Source organism: Hyalella azteca, unplaced genomic scaffold (assembly GCF_000764305.2).
Source record: "Hyalella azteca isolate HAZT.00-mixed unplaced genomic scaffold, Hazt_2.0.2 contig7150, whole genome shotgun sequence".
NCBI lineage: Eukaryota > Metazoa > Arthropoda > Malacostraca > Amphipoda > Hyalellidae > Hyalella > Hyalella azteca.
This window is the reverse complement of record NW_025937280.1, coordinates 1-7,658: the sequence shown is the minus strand read 5'-3', so window position 1 is coordinate 7,658 and position 7,658 is coordinate 1. Positions and strand designations below refer to the sequence as shown.

At 41.8% G+C, this 7,658-nt stretch overlaps 1 long non-coding RNA gene across 1 annotated transcript; it reads left to right on the top strand.

Moving 5' to 3' along the window:
- Positions 1–1,956: 1,956 nt before the first annotated feature.
- On the top strand, positions 1,957–7,138 carry LOC108677725. Its single transcript, XR_001931278.2, has 4 exons — positions 1,957–2,030; positions 3,258–3,375; positions 3,703–3,798; positions 7,118–7,138. It is a non-coding gene; the product is annotated as an uncharacterized LOC108677725 (long non-coding RNA).
- The last annotated feature ends 520 nt before the right edge of the window (positions 7,139–7,658 follow it).

Below are 7,658 nucleotides of genomic sequence, written 5' to 3'. Positions count from 1 at the left end.
AAGATGTGTCGATGCAGACGCTCGATTACTAGTTTTCCCTCAATACTGTCGCCAATAAACCTGCTGTTTATTTAGTTGTTGCCTAGACTGAAGTGTGAAACGACCTTGAGCCGCAACTCGCAAGTGAAGCTCTGAAGCTGGGCGTCAGCGGTCAGTTACTGCTGAGATCGAGTACAGTGTGCACTGTGCTGTGTGTGTTGTGTGAGCGTACTACAGCTTCAGGTTTCAGTAATAGAATCTCTGCCGATTAAAGTTTTAGAGTAGCAATTTTGTGATATTAATCGTGGTCTTCTGGTAGACTGGTACANTCGTCTTGGTGAGTGGGTTCGTCTTGGTGAGTGGGTTCGTCTTGGTGAGTGGGTTCGTCTTGGTGAGTGGGATCGTCTTAGTGAGTGGGTTCGTCTTTTTTTCTCGATCAAAACTAACATTTTGCACTTGCGACAATCTGCGCTTGATATTACTCTGTTTTCTGTCTTAGCCCATGTAAACATAGATTGTTGTCAATGTCTATAGTCGATGAAATCATCAACTCCCTAATTTCTCTCTATTAAATGTATCGGAATGAAAATGTATCTAGTTTAGTTGTTTTAGTTTTCAACCATCAATTGATCACTTCCATCAGAATGTATTTCTCCTCGCGTCATGGAAATCAGATTTAGAAAAAAATATAACTCAGTACTCACTGCAGGGAGTGAGAGAGCGCATTTTCTCGTCGACGAAAACGTAAAGTCACGGACGGACAGACGGACATGGCGAGCACAATAGTGCATTTTTTCCATAAATTATAAAATGCGCTAAATAGTACTGTTATTTTTTTAAGTCTACACGATCTGACATCTTGCGCCCTCCAGGTGAACATTAACCCGAGCTACGTGGCCAGCGAGCTGCTCTACTGCCTTAAGAAAGTCGACGTCAAAGCGCTCGTCATGTCTTCAACCTTCAAAAACGTCGAGTCAGTCTTGGCTAATTTTAACTTATCTTGAAACCCATTCCACGCATTTTCCGTATCATAATAATCATTCTGGCTTTTGATTATTATGTTTTCTATGTCTGCAACTTGTAGCTTGTTTAGCTGCGGTGCTTGTTTCTTCTCGCCGTTGCGGTTTCCCGTCTCCGTAATTCTTTACGTTTGTTCTATACTATGCAACTAAATGTGTAAATTTGTAGTTCTGTTAGAAAAAGTGTGTTGAAGCAGAAATCTGGTAGATATATTATTATGTCTAACAATATAGTGTGATTGAAGTAAATTAGTATGCGATTCTCGTGTCATCATGGGACAGCTTCTCGCCAGTTTCCGACACGTACGCTGTGTGCAGAACTCTGCGGCTACGGCTTAGCCGCAGGGCTCACTGTTGCCTTTTCAACCTCTGAAAGACCGGAATAGTGCGAAAAACTTCGGTATCGAAATTTTAGATTTATTGTAACGTAAAACGTATAGTAATTGATTGTTACGTATATAAACAGATAGAATTCTGATTCAGGTCCCGAAAATACCAATTCTTAAATAACTGATTCTCCTGTGATGAACCTCCAGCTTAATGGAGCATTGAAAAAAATCTTGCATAAAAACTTTATTAATTTTGTCTAACAACGATATATTGCCTGAAAATAGTATATTTCATGATATACGTAATCTCAAATTTAAGATATCTAAATATATTTTACAATCCAATGCATGACAGTTCCATTATGTTGACTTCGACGATATTAATGTTAATTCGATCCATGTTTGTCTATCAAGACTATGTAAGTGTTGACTTCCAGCATTAATCAGTACAATCATTCGATCTGATATATGATTAAGATGCATATAAAATTTAAATCTATGCACACCTTCCACAATGCACCACCTTTACAAATTTATGCGTAACCTCTTTAAACTGGCATTGTTTAATTCTCAAGATTTTGCTAATCATTGAATGGTCGATTTTGATGATAACAGGTTTGTTTTCCTCCGCATCGCCCACCCGCCTCACGTCCCAGGCCCTCCCGTCCCTCTCCACTGTGGTCCTAATAGGGGACGCTAGGCCGTGAGTGTTGTCCTCATAGGGGACGCTAGGCCGTGAGTGTTGTCCTCATTGGGGACGCCAGGCCGTGAGTGTTGTTCTCATATAAGCACAATAAAATACTGTATAAATACAATAAGATAAAATAATTATTAAGAGAATAAGAGAGGATATTTTAAAACGCGAGTACATATTAATCTATATAACGACAATTTGTCTCGACAATGGAACTGAACTGAATAGCTTTGAGCCTATCGACGTCTGTAATTAGTTTGACGAAGGAGCATGAGACATTAATTAACTTGTTCAGTTCTTGCGCATGGCTAAAGGTAAAATAATTTTTTTTATTTCCAAAATTATTTACTGTGTCAATTGGTTCTTACACTGTCTCCGACTTAACGCAAGTGTGCAAAATTTCAGGTCGATTGGACAGGTAGAAGTGTGTTAAATATCGATTAAAAGATCTGTAGCAGACAAACAAGAAGTGAAGGTAAAGAGAAGTGTGGCAATGAAATAAAAGTTTACGTGGCTATTTTGCGTGTGGTTAATATAAAAATAGAAGACTGCAAGCCTATTTGGGTTGGGTAATATAGAAACACTAGCCTTTTCTAACGGCGGCTTCAGTGTAAGTTCGTAGCATAGAGAGAATCGCTGATAAAGCATGCTAATATCTGGGTGCTGGGGGAAGGAGGAGCGAAACGGTCCACTTATCACGCGCTGATAACGGCTCGAGCGGTTTATAGGAAGTTGTTTTCTTTTTTGTTGCGATGCAACTAGGAGAGAGTGGAAGAGAACAAGAGGTGGCGCAGAGTGGCCAGAAAGAGGAAGGAGTAATGGAAAAAACAGTCGGAGATGAAAGCGCGCATTGCGCATAATTGGGTTGGTTATAGCCTGTGATTGGAGTTGTTTGGGGTTGGGGACACACAAGGAAAGCAATCACCTGAAACGGTTTGTGCATCACATAAAAGGTGAACAGACACTCCATTCAGCCCCACAACCCTGGTAGCACCTTAAATGACATACCGATGATTGTTTTAGGCCACCCTTGAGCCCCGATTAAGAGTTTAGGTCTCCCTTGAGCCCGGATGAAGAGTTTAGGCCTCCCTTAAGCCCGGATGCAGGGTTTACATCTCCCTTGAGCCCGGAAGAAGGGTTTAGGCCACCCTTGAGCCGCGATGAAGGGTTAAGACGCTGACCATTAGGGCTTGCCGCAATACCCTCTTGTTGGTGAGTCTTGCTTTCCTCTGCCAGAGGTGCGCTGAGCTTCTCGGAGCTGTCGTGCCTTGCCACGGCGGAGCACCGCGAGCTGCTGAGTCAGCGGGCGGCCGAGGTGCAGTTTGATGCTCCCTGCAGCATCCAGTTCACCTCAGTGAGTGCGGCTAGAGGCAGTATATGGATAAATGTTCTTCTCAGCGAGCTTCACTCAAATCAGTCTGCTGAAAAAGTTCCAGTTAGATGATTAACAGTTTCCATCATTGATGATTATTTCAGTTTTACTTATTGTTTATCTTTGGAAGAAATCCAGTTCCATGAGGACCGGTTGAGTTTAATTTATTTACAACTCCCAACTCTGGTTGGCTCTAAGGTTGAATCGACGAGTGTCGCACAGTTTGCTCCAGTGAATGATATTAGCGCTGGTGTTGTACAGTCGTTACTCGTACCCACTTTACCAACCCCAACTCCACCTCTTGAACAGGGCACAACTGGCAACCCGAAGGCCGCGGTCTTGTCGCATCACAACGTCGTCAACAACGCTTACGGCATCGGCTACCGCAGCGGCTACCACCTCAAGGTTTGTGGTTGGACGGGTACCCAGACTGTGATGGCTTGGTTGGACTGGTATCCCAGACTGTGATGGCTTTTGGTTGGACTGGTATCCCAGACTGTGATGGCTTGGTTGGACTGGTGGTCTGGTATCCCAGACTGTGATGGCTTTTGGTTGGACTGGTATCCCAGACTGTGATGGCTAGGTTGGATTGGTGGTCTGGTATCCCAGACTGTGATGGCTTTTGGTTGGACTGGTATCCCAGACTGTGATGACTTGTGGTTGGAAGGGTATCCCAGACTGTGATGACTTGTAGTTGGACGCGTATCCCAGACTGTGATGACTTGTGGTTGGACGGGTATCCCAGACTGTGATGACTTGTGGTTGGACGGGTATCCCAGACTGTGATGACTTGTGGTTGGTCGCGTATCCCAGACTGTGATGACTTGTGGTTGGACGGGTATCCCAGACTGTGATGACTATTGTGTTTGCGTTTTTTAAGTTGGTGACATTTGCTTTATAATATTATAAATTTATTTGTCTAGTTGAACGATATGTGTGAACTCTCTAACAGTGTCTGTGACACTAACTCACGCGTTTTGAGTTGCTCAGAGTTGTGGGAAGCTTTTAATTATAACCATTTACCAGCCCTTCGCTGCTCTTTTAACGTCTATTATTACTTATTAAATTGCCCATAATTTCCTTCACCTGCCCTCAGGTGTACCCACTTCACAAATGCTCCTTGTAATGCATTGTGATTATACACAACTGCCTACGTATAATCTCTTACCGACATATCATGAGAATTCTGACATTACCAGTAACTACTTTCTTTCCTTTACCCTTCATTTATCGTTCCATTACCCATAAGTAACTTCATTCCTTTACTCTCCCCTTACCCTTAACTACGTACCTTCTTTCATTTACCCTTCCCTTACCCATAAATACCTTAGTTCCTTAACCCTCGATCCCCTTACCTTAACTTTCTTACTTCGCCCGCCTTCAGCGCCCGCGCCGCCTTCGACGTCCTCACCTCCGAGCCGTGGGTACTCTAGAGCCAAATTCCTTCATTATTGGTTATCTCCATTATTTTTCTTATCTCTTTCCAGTCCTCCATTATTTTTCCGTCTCTATCCAGTTAGCTTTCCAGTCCTCCATTATTTTTCTTATCTCTTCCCAGTTAGCTTTCCAGTCCTCCATTATTTTTATTGTCTTTATCCAGTTAGCTTTCCAGTCCTCCATTATTTTTCTTATCTCTTCCCAGTTAGCTTTCCTTTCCTCCATTATTTTTCTAATCACTTCCCAGTTTGCTTGCTACTCCTCCATTATTTTTCTCATCTCTTTCCATTCATCTAATATTTTTCTTATCTCTTCACAGTTAGCTTGCCAGTCCTCCATTATTTTTCTTGTCTCTATCCAGTTAGCATTCCAGTCTTCCATTATTTTTGTTGTCTCTATCCAGTTAGTTTTCCAGTCCTCCATTATTTTTCTTGTCTCTATCCAGTTAGCTTTCCAGTCCTCCATTATTTTTCTCGTCTTCGAATCACCGACAAAAATTTCTTCTCGCTTCGAATCACCGACATGTGGAACAGCCTCCCCGATGACATCGTTGGTGCTCCAAGTATGAACGCGTACAAGAACAGACTAGATAAAGCTATGGAAAAATATATGTTCAGATTTGAAATGCCTAGCACCATATCGAACCCGGTGGAAGTCTAGTAGCAACTTCAAACTATCGTCAGTCATGAAAAGATCCGGTCAAATGACACGATGTTAGATCTTCTGTGAACAAGGCACGAAATGGAAAAGAATCGGCGATAGGCCACATCAGGCCTACACTGCAGCGCCGAGATCACTATGTTTTATGTTATGTCTCTATCCATGTAGCTTTCCAATCCTCCCTTATTTTTCTTGTCTCTATCCAGTTAACTTTCCAGTCTTCCATTATTTTTCTTATCTCTTTCCCATTTAATTCTCCTGTCTTATCTCTTTCCAGTTGCTACAACTTAACAGAATCCTGAATATTTATCAAGTATTCCCGAAATCGGTGCTCCGAACGTTCTCATTATTTTAACAGCGCATGGCGCTATCTTTTTGAGTCGCACAAAATTAGAAGCCGAAATATGACGCTTCTATTTTTAGCGCATTCTCTCATTTATGGAAAAAATGCGCTTTTGTGCTCGCCATGTCCGTCTGTCTATCTGTCCGTCCTTGACTTTTCGTTTTCGTCGACGAGAAAATGCGCTCTCTGTCATTCACTGCAGTGAGTACTGAGTTACCTATATTTTTTAATGTCAATAGTTGCATGAACCACGGAACTGTTTGGCGTGAAGCCGTTGAGAAATTAATGAAACCCTTCCTATATTCTTTCCAACCATGAAACTATCAATAGTCCTGACCCTGTGCACTTGCAGGGTGACGTCTTGCTCGGCACACATTTTTTTAATGTCAATAGTAACATTAACAACGGAGTTGTGTGGCGTGAAGCCATTGAGAAATTAGTAAAACTCATCATATTTTCTGTCCAACTATAAAACTATCAATAGTCCTGACCAAAAGCGCATTGCGCTCTACAGTTTCAACTGACAAAATTAGAAGCCGAAATATGACGCTTCCATTTTTAGCGCATTTTCTCATTTATGGAAAAAATACACTGACCCTGTGAAAATCCTCACCCTGTGCACCGGCAGGGTGACGTCTTGCTACGAAACCCTTCATATATTCTGTCCAATTTAAAACTATCAATAATCCTGATGCTGTGCACCGGCAGGGTGACATCTTGCTACGAAACCCTTCATATATTCTGTCCAATATAAAACTATCAATAATCCTGATGCTGTGCACCGGCAGGGTGACGTCTTGCTACGAAACCCTTCATATATTTTGTCCAACTGTAAAACTGTCAATATTTCTGACCCTGTGCACCTGTGAAGCCGTTGAGAAATTAATGAAACCCTTCATATATTTTGTCCAACTGTAAAACTATCAATAGTCCTGACCCTGTGCACCTGCAGGGTGACGTACGTCTTGCTACGGCACAAATTTTTTTTAATGCCAATAGTAACATGAACCACGGAGTTGTGTGGCGTGAAGCCATTGAGAAATTAATAAAACCCTCCATATATTCTGTCCAACTATAAAACTACCAATATTCCTGACCCTCTGCACCTGCAGGGTGACGTCTTGCTGCGAAACTCTTCATACATTTGTCCAACTGACTAAAACCTACAAATCTAACTTTCGCATTTCTAATTGGAAAACTAAAATTACAAAAATACGAAATTATGAAAATACTAAATTCTAATTCCCTAACACTATCAATAGTCCTGACCCTGTGCACCGGCAGGGTGACGTCTTGCTACGGAACCCTTCATATATTCTGTCCAACTATAAAACTATCAATAGTCCTGACCTTTTGCACCTGCAGGGTGACGTCTTGCTACGGTTGCAGTAGTTATATTTTTTAATGTCAATAGTAGCATGAACCACGGTGTGTTTGACATGAAGCCGTTGAGAAATTAATGAAACCCTTCATATATTCTGTCCAACTGTAAAACTATCAATAGTCCTGGGCTTATACTTTCAAAAAAAGTTAAGAGATCGTAAGTTCATCAGCCAATCATTGACGGCCTTTCTAGCAAAATCCACCAATCATGGACAAAAAAATAGAGCGTAAGTACTTACGTTCACTTAGCGAGTTTTGAAAGTATGGCCTCTGACCCTGGACGTCCTGCTACGAAACCCTTCATATATTCTGTCCAATTTGAAACTATCAATATTCCTGACCCTGTGCACATGTAAAGCCGTTGAGAAATTAATGAAACCCTTTATATATTCTTTCCAACTGTAAAAGTATCAATATTCCTGACCCTGTGCACCTGCAGGGT